The sequence below is a fragment of the Patella vulgata genome, chromosome 1 (genome assembly GCF_932274485.2).
Source record: "Patella vulgata chromosome 1, xgPatVulg1.2, whole genome shotgun sequence".
Taxonomy (NCBI): Eukaryota; Metazoa; Mollusca; class Gastropoda; family Patellidae; genus Patella; species Patella vulgata.
In genome coordinates, this window is record NC_065879.2 from 16,190,587 (window position 1) to 16,205,581 (window position 14,995).

Genomic DNA, 14,995 nt, shown 5'->3' on the forward strand with positions numbered 1-14,995 from the left:
CAACACGTGATGTCATATCACGCGGTGCCAATCATTGGCTCAATGGCGCGTGCATTGTTTACATAAGACCTTACTAAGAATGGAGCGTTTTACTCATTTTAATACCCATTTACACTAAATAGGAATGCAATTTTACCTACAAATACGTCAAACGTCTTTATTTATTTTTCTAATACATACAAAAAATGTTTTAGAATTTAATTTGTCGGAGGAAAAAAGTTAATATTTGTGGCTCATTAAGTCGCATCGATGGCAACACTTATCAGTGATTATCGCGGCCTAGCGAATGTTCACTGCTGATCAGTGTGGGGGTTGTGTATGGCTGAATACACATAATTATATGCCGCTTGTTCCTTTGCAAAACGGAAGCCACTGTGGCTTACGAACCAGGGATTCCTGGATTTGAATACTTTTGAATATATATGATGCTTGCTCCTTTTCGAAACGGGAGCAACGATGACTCATTAACCAGCAGATCTCGGGTTCGTTCCCGGTGTTGGCCGATAAAGTACCTCGGGGATTTTATTGTCCTTGGTAAAAGATGGATGGCATGGCAAGGAGCAACGTGTCCAGCGTTGGCATGCAGATGAAAGAATCCATGACAGTTGTAATTCATCAAAAAATGTATCGAGGCACCTGGCTTATGGTCGTCTTCATTAGCCTTATTGGTACAAACGAATAGAACGTTAAACCCCCCGCCTCATTTCAGCTTTTTTTTTAAAAATACAATGTGGTTTATCAAACACAATTCATACTTGACGCGATAATATCCTACATGGCAGCGAGTAGGGGAGTGTTGCTAAGCCGTTCGAATTGGGCGAACAAAGTTATTCTGGTAATGCAGTCCTAATTCATGCCATGCCATGCCGAGAAAATTGAGTTTTTTGTAAAAACAATATTTTAATTTGTTACATCGTCGTTCTTCTGCTACAGGAAAGATATAAGGAATTTAAGATTGCTGTTAACGTTTTTCTTTTTTTTACATGGCTGTAAGTTCTATTAATACTTAAAGAAAGATCGCGTAACTTTATTGTACAGATTTACCAAAAGCAAGGTTGTCAGATACTACACTACAGAGGTTATTATATAGTTCAAGATCAAGGTTGAAAAGAATTATAGACCAATATGTTAGTTTCTGAGCTACTTATTTTCTACAACGCAATATATGGGATATGAAACGAGATACTAATTAAAAAATAAATTTAATTTGAATAGAATTAGTAGAAAATAAATTATACTCTTATATTATGCTTATTTTTTTCATAAAACGTAAAGCCGTAAAAGTTACATTAATTAATGTTATATGTGTCATGGTAGCTAGGCTAGTATGACAATGGTTTGATTCCTGTGTTGCCCGAGATTGTTTGTCGGGATTGTCCAGTGTGATCTTTCCCTTGTCAATAGTTGTACAGTGTGGATGACCCGGTGAAGCGAGAACCAAATCGTTGGGGTGTTATGAACAACAGCAGTCGAAATCGACATAAGTTAGTGTTAGTATGTTGTAGCATCACTGACAGAGCAGACTGTTCATTAAAGAACTCTGCATTAACTCGAAGCCCATTAAGTTACTTCAAAAAGAAAATGAAATGAAATGGGGTTTAACGTCCTACTCGTCTGCTATGACTACTTCAAATAACAAAAAAAGATGGGAATAATGCAAGGAATATGGCCTTACAAATTCCTTCCAACGTAAAAACTGCATGAGTGATTTGATGATTTATATTTGGACTAAAACATATTCAAATTAATTCATCTATCACACGTTTGCTTCAGATCTCCCTCCAAACATCTTAATCGCAAAATACTACCCCAAAACCGTAGAAATCTATTTTGAGCAGCCCTGTTCATCTCGTGACTTCATTGAGGGAGGGTCTATTTCCAGATTGCAGTTATCGTTTCCTTGCTGTATATTTACCATACACATCGAAGCGCAAGTACATTTTTGGATAATCCACTGGCAACTCCCATTTCCAGCATTTAATCGCAGATAATGTTCTGTGTAAAAGTCTCACGTTTTTGTCCCAAACACTAACCATACCAGCCGAGCAGACAACAAACGGATGGGTTGCTAGGGAATGTACGACTTTTCAGCCTGAGGATTTTTAATCCTTTCATATCCAGTTAGCTCCTATTAACGCCACCTAGCAGCTGTTTAACGTCTGTGCTCGAACCGTCGGTTCACCCTGTGTCCGAATTAGTGGTAGCGAGGTACTCATATTCCAAAAGCAACGACCACGAATATTACAACATATAGCCGTTTTTAGGCTATTTAACTTAGATGTCCTCCCAATCCCCCACGCTCAAGACTCAAGCAAAATGAAAGTGTGTTTTAAAAACAATTGAACAAAACCGATGATAAGGGATGCTTAAGACTACAGTGCGTTTAATACAGGCTTATTACAGTGTCCAAATATTAAACACCTTGGTCGGGGGTACCCATGAACTTGAATCCCTTAGGCACCAGTCAGTAAAGTCTATAGATAATTTCGGCACTGGACACACTAGATACCTACGTCTCATTGAAGTGAGTGAAAATATGGACTTGAACTTAGGAAACTGGGGTAAATCCTGTGTACACAGTAGCCACCAACAAAGTCAGAATACCACCTATTTTCCATAAATATTGATGTTTGTTTTATGCACTACCAATGGTTTATGGCAAAATCAAGGTTAAACTTGGAGGTGAGATGCCCAAGTAGCCCCAGTGTAGCTTAGTAGTCCCCAACAGAGGCATTTTGATTAATGTTTTTAATACACTTCCGTTGGTTTATAACACAAACATCAAGATTAGAACCATTCATATATTTTATTATATGTTATGCCTACTACATTTTATATTAAATACATTTTTAACCAATATGTTCGTTTCAGAGTTTGTGGGCAACTGCTGAATGCATTACCTCTCATATCTGTGTGAAAATGTTACATTTACAATCTTTCGACCTCTACTTTACTAACACGTGGATTGGAATCTATAATAGAAACATTAAATTATTATAACATACAAAACAGTATTTTAAATTGTGAACTATTTGATCGTGGGCTTGCGAAGCGATACTACAAACGTCTATGGTACGGAAATATTGTTAAAAACGAAATCCAGGGGAAAATACAAAAGGACGTACAAAACAAATTATGTATAGCAGGCATGGGGTTGAGGGAGGACATGGATGTACATTTCCAAAATACTTTCATCGGATTTTATTATATCTTATGGTTTCCATCAAGTTGTACTGTATACGTTCTATGTCAAAAACTTACCAGTTCCTGCTAGAGTTATATCCAAATTGGTTCCTCCGTCAGTTAGGTAGAAATTTCTAGAACGAATAACTTCACCATTATGGATAACACTTAATTCGTACACTCCCTTAAACGCCCTGATATTTACCGTTTGACCAACATCAATTTCATGTGATTCGTTAGTTCTCCAAGTTGACGACAGTAATTCGATCACTCTCATTCCTGCTTCATTTGGCTGTAAACAAAATCAAATTAAACCAGATTATAGTAATACTCTAAAAGATGCTTTGCACTCGTAATTACGCACCTCGTCTTGTGTAAGTTTCATATGACGGCCTTTTGAAAGGAGCTAACACAAATATAACAGAGCACATCGCTAATTACAAATGGAAGTCGATGCCTGCTGGCGTTGGGGGACTCTTCCCCGGACATGGGTGTTTATGCCTACTCTTCGTCGAACCGTACGTGAACGCCAAGGCGTACACTAGAGCGTAGGTTTTTCGTGCCATTTAAAATTTTAGAAGCTGACCCATGTCATTTCAATATGTGATAATACTCACAATAACGTCATCACCTGTAGCAATGGCAGCCATGGGTCGCCAATGTCGTTGGTCCCAATAATTCCACATCATGACACCCCTAACGGAAGGGTGGCTGAAATACAACCTCATGAGATCTTCGTATTTTTGTGCTTTGAGCTCGTCATCGGGTTCAGAAATATCCAACTCTGTGATCCATATTGGCAATCCTACAGCAGCGACTTCATCTAATCTTCGCTAATCGAATAAAACGTTAATATATGAAATTAAGAATCCAACAAATGTTCAATTTAAATATTTAATTGAGTTGATACGCTGACAAAGGCACTTTTCATGACTTAAATTATACACTAATTCATGGCATGTTGCCATTTACAATCAAGCAAAATTAACCTTTCCTTAAGCTCTCAACAAAAGGATGTTCAATGTCTTTACATTTCGATTTTTTAGGAGAGCTTTTCCCAACCTACGTTCCGCGAAATTTAATGGGTCGGAAGTAGATATACGGGGAAAGGGGTAGGGACGTGAAAAAAAGGTAACCATTTAAATTGAGTATAAAATATGTGGTATGTTAGCAATAGAAATTTTGGCAATGTTTTGAATATATGCAAAAAAAAACGACGTGACTTATGAGACCTTTACGTCTCCTAACTACCAACAGACACATTGTGCTACTTTGGTCTAACAAAGAGCACATTAGCCTAAGCGAATACTTGCGAAAGTTGGCACAATGTGTACAATAGTGACACAATAGTGTGAGACATGCTTAAGAACCATTTTTTATAATTCAATATGCTCTTATTCTTATAATAATAAGTGAAGGAGGACGGTACCACACATAAACAAATATCCGTACACAGACAGTTCAAGTAATAAACAAAAAACGCTTACGAATGAAAGGACACGTGGGAGGGTGGGGGGTAAGCGTATCTGCACTTTACTGTATCGGATGGTGGTGATACATGTTTCACTTAAAATTAATACGAAAACTCACAATAAGGGAGACAATCCAAGACAAAATAAGTATATCTAACATTTTACCTTTACACATGATAGGGAGAGGAAATCACCGAAATGACTCTGGATACCAAGACCATTAAGTGGTACACCCGATTCTCTATACCAATAAGCCTGATCCACGTAAGCCTGGACGAAAAATAATTATAACATGTTTTTTTTAAAACAGTAATACAGTAATTGGATTGGCCAATAAAAATAATGATTCTAAACTCTATGTTCATTTCATTGGATGGTAATTATAAACCATAGGATCATAGAAATTGTCGTTCGAATGGAACATTACTGCATGTCGAGAGTCCGTCTTCATTATCCTCATTTCATTTCGATGACATTGGTTATGATTTAAAATAATGTGTGTCGTCGGGTTTGAGAATATAATAAAATAAAATGTTTTGGGTTCTTAACTATTTATTATGTACTTCAGTTAATAAAACAAAAGATGCTGAAATATGACTAAATAACTCTAACCATTGTTGAGTAGCTGTTGACAACCACATTGTAATCGTTCAGATAAGAGGCTGATTTTGGATCCAGTCGTTTGACTTCCCTCATTAACCAATGTGCGACAAGTTTATCTTCAAGTTTATTCTCATAGAAACGGCCATGGATATTCTCATTATACACATCCCAATGAGAAAAACTGAAACGACAATATATCAATAATCTGATCATGGTATCCAAAGCATGTGGTTCTTCCTCAAAGTAAAGGTGTGTGTGCGTTGGGGAGGGGCGTGATACTTTAGCTCAGCCAACCAGCAAGGGAGAGCAGGCGCATCCATCGCTGTACGATCATATATCTCCTCATTAGCACAGACAAAACATAAACGCATGTTAGTCTCAAAATAACCCATATTACAAAGTAGTATCGAATAAATAAAATGGAAGGATGTTTAACGTCCTACTGCCCTACCCTTGTTTCGAATTCCATGTTTAAGGATTATTTTAGCTACGCTGCATCCAAAGCGACTGGACATTGTTCCTTGTCAGGACCACCGTCTTGTACCACGGATAAGTGGTAACCACCTCAGAACGGAATATCCCGAGGAATTTTCTCGGCCAACACCGGGAGCAAACCTGGTTAGCGAGTCAGACTCTTACTTACTTATTCCCCGCGGCTCCTGAATACCAACATTGAAAATTAATAAATTAAAAGATAAGAACAAGGAGTACTTACTTTCCACCGAAATTTCGTGTCATTTCTTCCACATGTTCAGATAATTTGTCTCTCAGTTCTGTATTCGACATCGTCTTTTGCCAATCTGGAACATGTTTATCGACACCCCAAACCATCGTATGACCTCTCATTTTGATGCTAAACAAGAGGGGAATTAATGAGACTCATGGACACATTGGGACTCATGCTAATTTAAGATTGCTGTGACTTGCTGTCAATAACTAAACGGTTGTATTGAGCAACGAAATCTTAATACGTATTATAGTGAAGAACATTGTACATATAAGTCAACTCACTAAACGTATAAACTTTCCTATTTTGATTATCCTTGCACATCTTTTATGTTAAAATTAAATTGTTTTATATTTATAAGAGAGAGGTTAAATAGGTTATGTCTGTTCTCCAATCACATTCATGTAAAATAAAATATTGTTTACAAAAACAAACTTATATTAGTCAAACGTTTGTGTTGATTAAGCTTTGCTGTACAACAAGCATTGAAATGTCTAAACACCCATCTTGTTTGGGGGATTGGGTGGCCGAATTGTTAGCGCATGTGCGTTGTATCATAAGGTCTGTAATTGAGTCAACTGGCGTGGTTTCGATTTCCTGGTTGTACGTCCCGAAATAACCTAGTTTGTGTCGAGTGAAAGTTAAATTGTATCGGCTACCCAACTGAGCTGTTGGGTAAGTGGAGACCCCAGTGCACTTCTTATTTCCCAAAACAAATTATACCAACCCGCGCGATTTCAGTGCTTCTATCGCAATTCTGGGAGTATCGTAGTTAAATTCATCCTGGAAAACAAATACAAACAAAATATTAATAAGTGGTACCAAACAAAATCCAGCTCTTAAAATTTTACATATATATTAGGAACTGAAAATAAAACTTGGCACCGACTAGGCTAATGAGCATAGTGTGCTATGATGGAAATTTTGTCCAGTATGCTATGAATCAAATTTTGCCAAGTGTGTTATGAAGGTAATTTTACCCAGTGTGCTATGAAGGAAATTGTGCCCAGTATGTACACGGGACCTCGGTCCTGCACTAATGACAATGGAAACCACGCTGGAGAATCCCCGGGAACTTTCTCGACCAACAGCGGGTTGGAACTCTGGACCTACTGATTTGTGAGCCAGCGACTTACCCACTGAGACACCGCTGTTCCTTGCATCATAAGGATGTATGGAGATAAATTTTCAAAAGTAACCAACTTACTTGATTTCTTTCTATTGGTTTCCACTTGAGGGCATTATTTAGGACGCCCCATTCAAACAGATCATAAAAGAAGTCTTGGTAAGCTTGATAATTCGGATCAACAATCATCTTAGCATCTACAGCAGAACCCCACCCAAATTCACTTTTAATCTGTGCAATCTGTTAACAAAATTATTGTATAGGAATCCGATTTGTGAATTCAAAATCTTCACTATTTAGTAGGTAGGAAATGATATTAAATGAAATAAGCTAAACGTCTGTCTTGTCTGCACCTACCGGGATAATGCCAATGGGCACACTGTTTGACAGACAGTGACGTTTTTAGCCTCTCGTCATCGTACGGGCACGTCAATGTGAACACCGGACCACGAGTTTCCGTCGCATCCGAACGACACTGCTCCGTGTCCAAAAGCATAGATGTTTTGAACACAAAAGTGATAAATATAGAAATTTTGAATACAAAAGAAATACGTATAGACGTCTTGTATACAAAAGAAATAATGGATACTTTCTTGTATACAAAAGTAATAAACATAGAAGTTTTATATATGCAAATGGAATTTTCATCCCATGCGGACATTTATTTCTTTGGCGTACATAATAATGGATACCTAGACCTCTTTGCTGGTTGTCACATATTTTGTTAATAGTATAAGCCAGAGACGGACAGGGACTAGAAGCCAATACGCCTGTCCCTGTGAGCGGTCCCCATTGTAGATAATTGTTTTGTCTGCAATTGACTCTAAGGGGGCGTTCTATGGTATATTTTGAGTACCAAACTTCTAGAGACTGCAAATTCTCAAACATATATATCAATAAATAATTCCAATTAGGTATCAAAATGACCAAACTTCCAGATTGAAAAGGATACCCTAAACAACGTGAGTACATGAACGTCGTTATGGGCCACGAGGTTTTCATACTCGCAGACACCTACTCAGTCCATCCTTTGTATAAGCAAATGAAAATGAAATGAAATGGGGTTTAACGTCCTACTGTTCTGCTCCTAAACTGGGCTAATGAAGACGGGCATACGCCATACAGTATGCTATGAGGGAAATTTTGCCCGGGCAGCGGCGCTACGGCCTACTCTTAGATCGAATTCCAACTGCCAAGGGATCTTTTACGTGCACGTCAATATGTACACGGGACCTCGGTTTTCGTCCCATCCGGACAACTAGACAGCTGTCCTTGTCAGGCCCTCCATCCTGCATCACTGACAAGGGGAAACCACGCCGGGAAATCTGAAAGAAACTTCCTCGGCCAATGCAGGGATCGAACACCCGACCTCCAAGCTAGCGAGCCAGCGTCTTACCCACTTAGCCACGTGATCCCCCTTTGGTATAAGCTTCAGGGCCCTAAAGATGTAAACCCGTCTCTGGTGACCATGAAATAATATAAAATGTGTGTCCTAATCTCGATTTACAGGCTCCACTGCATTCAACAATTTTATTTACAAATCAGTAAAAACAACAAAAACTCAATTGTGAGACCCGTACCTCGACCTGTAGATTGGCTGGATCTGGATCACCATTCATGCTGAAACATTGTATTTCTAGATGATCAATTCAGATTAATTTATTTCATTTTATTTATAAACTACGGGGCGTAAAGATATAAACGCCAACAAAATAATCTATTTATTTACATGAACTGTTACAAAGTTATCATTTCTAAGTTATGGAGGCGCAAAGAGATAAGCGTCAATATAACTGTTTTTTTATTTACTTGAACTGTTACAAACGTATCAACCCAAGGCCGAATTATTTATTTCAAAATAAAGCACAGATATACGGTCAAATAAAAATGTTTGATCTTATAATAAGACACAGTTGGATGGATATGACTATAAACGGTTCATCAAACTAAAAGGTTCGCAAATTAAGATAAGCATGTCGTAAACAAGATTCAGAAAGCTGTCCAAAAAGAGAGGTTATTATTAATTCTTCAATGTACTCCGATCTTTTTAAACTGGAACCACCTGCACATAGCCGCCATGTTCATATGTTTAAATATATTTTTATCTAATTGACATTACAGTGATCTTGTTTCAATGTCCCATTATATAATTTTATTATTAAATAAAATATTGTTTAGAAAAAAGATATTTGGCCGTTATTTCTTCATTTCCTGGGCTAGTGGTAAAATGCCCAGACAATTCATTATAGGCTTATCATGTTATCTGAAGCCACAACAATGGCCTGCAATAAGCATTTTAGCTCATAAAATATGTATTTAATACAAAACAAACAAAACAATCTTCACCTGATGGAAATATCTGCCTTTCTTAACTGGTCAATTCTTTCATCAGCTTCAGTTTCAAAGTCGTTTAAATACGTTATTTTGTCTACTGAAGCATCGTCCACCAAATATTCGACAGATATATCATCTATCTTCAGATAAAACCGCATGCGAACAACTGAAACAGGAAATCAGTATAAAAATTATCAATGAAATTTTATGCAAAACACATTGTGCAAATAAAATAAAACGACGACAAAAATACAGCGATCTAAAACACCACGCAGTTTTTTCAATGTTATCAAATTTAGGCTATTATGTTCTAAAAAAAAGCGAGGGTGGGGCGTTTAGATTTCCGTGGCATGGTTTCGATGCTGAGTCTGTACGTGACAAGGAGTAGTGTCGCCTTCCCAACCTCATGGGTTTGACCGGTTCCTTCCAGTTTTCCAAGAAAGAACTTTAAATTAATATTCATTGCTATATGATATATATTAAACACAGAAGCGGCACCCTTTGTAGTTACTTATACACCTGCTAATTACTGACGATACAGATTAATAGTTATATCGCGATAATTCCACATATAGTTGTGTTTATAGCTCATTTATTACTTAAAGATACATTATGGGACTAGATTAGATAACGAGTTGGCAGTTCTTACTATAATAGTTAAAAACTAGATAATGTAAAGGCAATCTGCTGGAAATTTCATTCAAAATGATCCACTCTGAACCGAGAACTAAGCGATTGAAATATCCGCCTAACCTCGATCATCATTACTAAAGTCAGTACGATAAACATCATAGTCTCGATTATCGTGAAGGAAAGTTATGCAGTAAATCGGCTCATAATCCACTAAAGATCACAGGCTAGCGATGCTATCTAGAGTTGATTAAGGTCTGGATAGGTTAATAAATGTCTAATCAATAAAGAAAGACCTGCAATAGACAGGGAGAGAGAGAGAGAGCGAGAGAGAGAAAGAGAGAGAGAGAGAAATGGGGTTTAACGTCCACTCGACACAAACTAGGTCATTTCGTGACTAACATATGGTTTAATTCTATTTCAATAATTCGCTTGCGCGTAGGGGTTTTAGCAGTGGGAGGAAACCGGAGGACCCGGAGAAACCCACGAGGTTGGACAGGCGACCCTACTCCTTGTCAAGTACAACCGGGGATTCGAAACCACGCCAGTTGACTCAATGACAGGCCGTATGATACGGTCACTCCCCCCCCCCCCCCCTGCAAAAGACAGATTTAGCTCTTGCATAATGTATGTTTAAACGACGACTTTCATAAGATATTATATTAAACTTACTGTCACCAGAAATATATTTATCACCACCAACTAAATACCATCTATCAGCATATACAAAATCTGAATTACCAGCTTGTTCATATTCATGGGTTCCTAGAAATAATTTAATAAATAAATAAATAAATAATACAAGGGAAAGAAGAAAGGGAATAAAGAACAGGTTTATCCATCGATAATAGATTTGCATTATAAATAAATTATACTTACCATCAGTCTTAGTTTTGTCCACCATGCTCACTACTTTATGATAAAATGTATCAGATTCTGGTCCTAAGATCTGTACCCAAACTTTAAAATAGTAAAATCCTGCCGATGACACTTCGATCGTCTGAGAAAAACTTGACCAGACCTGTGTCCTGAAACATGTAAATATAATTTAAGTGATGGATGTACGTTTCCGCTCGCGTTTCGTCGGTTACATGGAAATAGTCCCACTACATTTTCATTGGACCTACACGAAAGCGCGTACTCGAAAACGGGCTTAAGGTAGAATAAAGATCAATTTACGCTTATCAAACTAAATTAAACATTGGAGAATTATATCATTCTGAATAACGGTAAATTTTAAAAATAAATTCGTTAGGATTAAATACATTATACATCACAAGAAAATATGCCAGGGTATTGGTCAATCTTCCATAGATCAGTGGTACCACTGTGGCTTGCAGCATGCTACTCTGAACAGAGGCGAGATCACTCGCACCTGTTTATGTAGTTGTGGGTGTATGCAAGTAATAATGATATACAAGAACATAATTATCTTTTCAAATGGACGGCACTCTAAAGGAAAGAAAAATGGGGCTAATCGTCAACTCAATTCAGACTAGGTCATTTTGGATCTGATATATTGCATATAGGGAGGAAACCAGAGGAACCGGAGAAAACCAAAGAGGTTACTCCTTGCCCCGTACAAACTGAGAATCGAAACCATGTCACTTGACTGAATGATAGATTGTTAAATCATTCGGCCACCCCACACTCTACAGGACGAGGACCCTTGCTTGAAATCTTCGCAGACAAATATCAAGCCTCTAAATCAATTCAGGACGTTAAATCCCATTTAATTTCATTCATAATGCCTTACCTGTCGCTGACTTTATAACTGTAGCTACCGCTCTTAGCGTCATCTGCATATTGAACTCCGGAACAGGAAGTACATATCCAGCTGCTGTCACTTTCAAAATCTGGATTTTCGAGTAGGTTTGTTTGTGCTAATAACGCTGGCAATAAAGCCGCTAGTAGCAAGACGTTTGATGAAACGGACATTCTCGAAAAGTTGATGTGGAGTTTTGATTGTATTGGACCGCATTGTATATATAACCTATAGGCGACACGGTTCATTGACAGTGGCGACAAGGTTCAGTTGTTGTTTATAAATATTTTGTATAACTCTTCTTTACTCGGTAAACTGACTATATACTTAAACATACATTATGCAAGAGCTAAATCTGATTATTGCTAGTCTTTATATAGGCTTCAGATGTCATAGAAATTATAAATTAGATCTTTATGTTACACAACAAGCACAAAATCAACCCTGTAGACCCACGGGTAGCTTGAATTCAGCTTGGATTTAAACGTGATTTCGTTGACTGATTTAATTTTAAATGGCGTCGTGAGCGGAGATTAACCGTTACGTTGACGTCATACTCCCGGATCGAGGCTAAATGATAGAGTGTACGAAGCGAGGCCGCTGTTGAGCGATGCCTTAACAAATGACATCTAAACTATTTAAAGTGCAATAAACTAAACACAGATAATGACAAATTATAAAATTCCTGGAGACCGTGTGATGACTAATACAGACGGACAGGTCTTCTGTCTTAATAATATCAATAAAAATATTTTTATTTCCCCAATAGGCACGACGCCACTGCAGTGTATACCTATAGATTTATCATAATTGTATTATAATAGTATGTCCAAGATTCAATTGATTTAATGCATGCCCAAAATACAAGTAAGAATGAAAATTTACCCTCTCACTCATTTTATAAAAATCCAAAAAGGTAAAACACAAATTCGGATATGATGACAGCAGACAAACGACAGCAGAGATTATGTAGGTGGAGTTAACGCCTGTCAATCAAACGATCGGCCATACTAAGAATCGGTGAAGATGGAATTCAATCCCATTTCTAGTCAAAAATTACACTGGTGATAACTATGTTCAGAATAAAGTAATTTGACGGATATTTTCAATATATTCTTTTTTCATCATCTATTTTGAACTGTTATAGCAAGAATGGCTAACTCCTTATAAAAATCTCCCATAATGTATCTTTAACTTATGGGCTTTAAAGGGCGCATAGCAATATTCTTTGTCACATGTTAATGTAATATAAGTGTATATAAATGATTTACGAGATAAATATTACCCTAACCGAGGGTAATATTTGTCTTACACACCGACATCAATGTTAAATCTATCCTAATTGAGATCACCTCTAAGACAATGGTTTGGCTCATATCGGCCCTGCGACTGATATGACAAAATTAAGAAAACGCAAGTCGTAAATTGCACGTACATTACATTTTAGTTACCACGTGTTCTCAAAATGGCATTCATTTTGTGCAATGTTGTCAAACGCTCCGGACGACGAAATGATGCGCGCAAGTCAGTTTGTAGAAAATATGGATGAAAAAGAAAACGTAGATTCTGACGAAGAATTGTTTAAAGCTAGTCAAAGTGCAGAATTGATGCAGAAAAAATGTACTCAGATATTTCGGATTGTGAGGAAGATACAGATGATACACGCTTTTCAATTTCGAGTGACAAGACGTCAGTGAATGTGCCAACAATGCCTGCCCAAAAATCAGTGGGCTGTGAACTTTTTAAACAGTTGATCAATGCGGCGGAATAATAAACGCGATAGTGAGCGAAAAATCCGGTGTGCTCTGGCAGATATGAGTATATAAGATCTTATGTTTTGGATGTTTAGATTCGTCTTGGAAGTAAGCAATATAAAATTATGAATATTACCCACCGAATTCCGTATTTCGTTATGGGATGGGAATAGTTTCACATTTACGGATTACAAATAAAACTGACGTGGATATACTTACACAATCCAGAATTTGAGTTTCAGACAAATTCTTGATGGTCAGATTAAGAAACTAAGTAACGTGGGCCTGGCATGGTTCGTCGTCCTAATCGTGTGACAACATTGTACAATAAGTGAATAAAATATTAAAAGAAAGAATTTGTGTCCTTTTTCTTTGCGGAGTCCGTAAACCTGTTGTGACGTCATCAGAGGGTGATATCTGATATCGTCCTGATTACGTCACAACAGGTTGATACGTTTCATAACATGCATGGGAGATCAAAGGAAATTACATCCCAAGATGTGTAAATTCAATTATTTTATTTTATTTTAAAGATTATTTTGTCGTTTGAGAATCAGAAATTTTTGTCCCTCGCCTTTCGAAGAAAGCAAGGGAGTATTAAAATGGGTTCGTCTGTCCGTCCGTCTGTCTGTCTGTCTGTCTGACAGGGTAAGAAAAGATAAGCAATTTAATTCGTTGATGCTTTGGGACACGATAACTTTAGAACACAATAACCCTCATTCTAATTGGGCTAGAATGTCAACACTTGTCGTAGGTGCTTTGAGACACGATAACATTAGTTCTAATTAAGTGAGAGTGAGGACACTTGGTGTATAGTTTTATCACATCAATACCTTGACTAAGTTCGATAGTGAGCATTTTCTGTTCATGGTAAGCAGAGCGATAATTTGAAGCACAATAACTGTCTTTCTAATTGAGGTGGAATGTTTAAACTTGGTGTAGGCGTTCATTAGGTGAACGCCTTGATGGAGTTCGGTGATAAACATTGTCTGCTTACGGTAAGTAGAGATAAGCAACCTGATTGGTTGATGCTTTGGGGCATGATAACTTTGTTTTTAATTAAGTGAGAGTGATAAAACTCCGAGTATAGATTCATTACATCATTACGTTGACTAAGTGAGATGGTGAGAATTTTCTGCTTAGGCTAAGGAGCGATAAGCAATTTGATTGGTCAAAACTTTGGAACATAACAACTCTGCTTTTAATTGAGGTAGAATGTTTAAACTTGATGTAGATGTTCATTGGTGATAATCACTTTGCTTGATACTTTTGAAAAAAATAAATGTGCGATTAATTAATATGAGTCATCTATTTATTTTGGGATTTCGGCTGGGGACATCAACCTCTCTGTTGGATTGTTAATTACTTCCGCATTATCTTCTCGGATATGTTATTCTTTAT

At 37.3% G+C, this 14,995-nt stretch overlaps 1 protein-coding gene across 1 annotated transcript in view; it reads left to right on the forward strand.

The window, feature by feature from the left end:
- The window catches only part of LOC126828632 (hemicentin-1), a 280,950-nt gene that overhangs the window by 159,012 nt on the left and 106,943 nt on the right, over nucleotides 1–14,995 (forward strand). The window lies entirely within an intron of this gene.